A 1,027-nucleotide genomic window follows, 5' to 3' on the forward strand; every position below is an offset into this window, starting at 1 on the left:
GGGGTTAAAGGTGAGGGTTTGAAACTACCCATCCCTCCAGAGGAGAAAGAGATGGCCATCTACTGCCATAAAGGCTTCAGCCTTGGGAGGCCTATAGGACGGCTCTAGTCTGTCCTACAGGTTTCATATGAGACAGAATCAATTCAATTGCAGTGGATTCTTTGTTTCTGTTTTGGGCTTTAGTTTGGGCCTTTGTTTTGTTTTTGGAGTGGGTTTTTTTTGCTATAATTTTTATATCCTCACTCATTTTATTTACTTTCATCCCTATACCCTTTTTCCCCACATTCCTTCGACATTTTCCTTCAGCATTTCGCCCAAAAGCAACATTAGAGGCTAGTGTGCTAAGTAAGAATCTACTGATATCTGGGTCACTTTGACTATTCACTAACATATCTGGGCCTCAAGTTTTCCATTTGTAAAATGTATATAATACTAGTTGGCATTTAATAAGCATTCGGTAAATGACGATGTTCTTATTTCTTGAGCATAATGATTAGTTATATCTCAGGATTAAAATGTAGGTGACTTTGTGGAGGGTTTCCCTATGAGAATGAAATCTAGGATTCAGTGCTCTCACTCAATTCATTTTCTTTTTATCTCATTAGCTTTTCATACCCAGATATTGAAAATTTTTGGATACACCAATCAGAGATAAGAATAAATGTAAACTTGATACATTTTAATTGATTTATGAACTACGTGAGGGATTTTTATTGAAGACTGCATAAAAGCCCATTATGGAATCTCCAGGACTTTTACAAAATCAAGAATCTTAACAAAATAGAGTGTGAAAATTTCATCCAGTCTAAAAGTTTTGCTAGTTCACTTAGAGATGACAGTGTTTTCAAGAAATGGAACCCTAATACAGGCATTGTTTGGAATTCTGAAACATTAGATGCAATTTTGTGTATGATATTTGTGACATATTCTGTCATTACAAGTTACATGCAAAAATATTGAAAGCTATCAAGACTAAGCTCTGAATAAACCTGTGTTAGACAGGGTTCTCTAGAGAAACAAAACCAGA

This window comes from Echinops telfairi, unplaced genomic scaffold (genome assembly GCF_000313985.2).
Source record: "Echinops telfairi isolate 266 unplaced genomic scaffold, ASM31398v2 ScPeMD7_7416;HRSCAF=8454, whole genome shotgun sequence".
In the NCBI taxonomy this organism is placed as follows: Eukaryota; Metazoa; Chordata; class Mammalia; order Afrosoricida; family Tenrecidae; genus Echinops; species Echinops telfairi.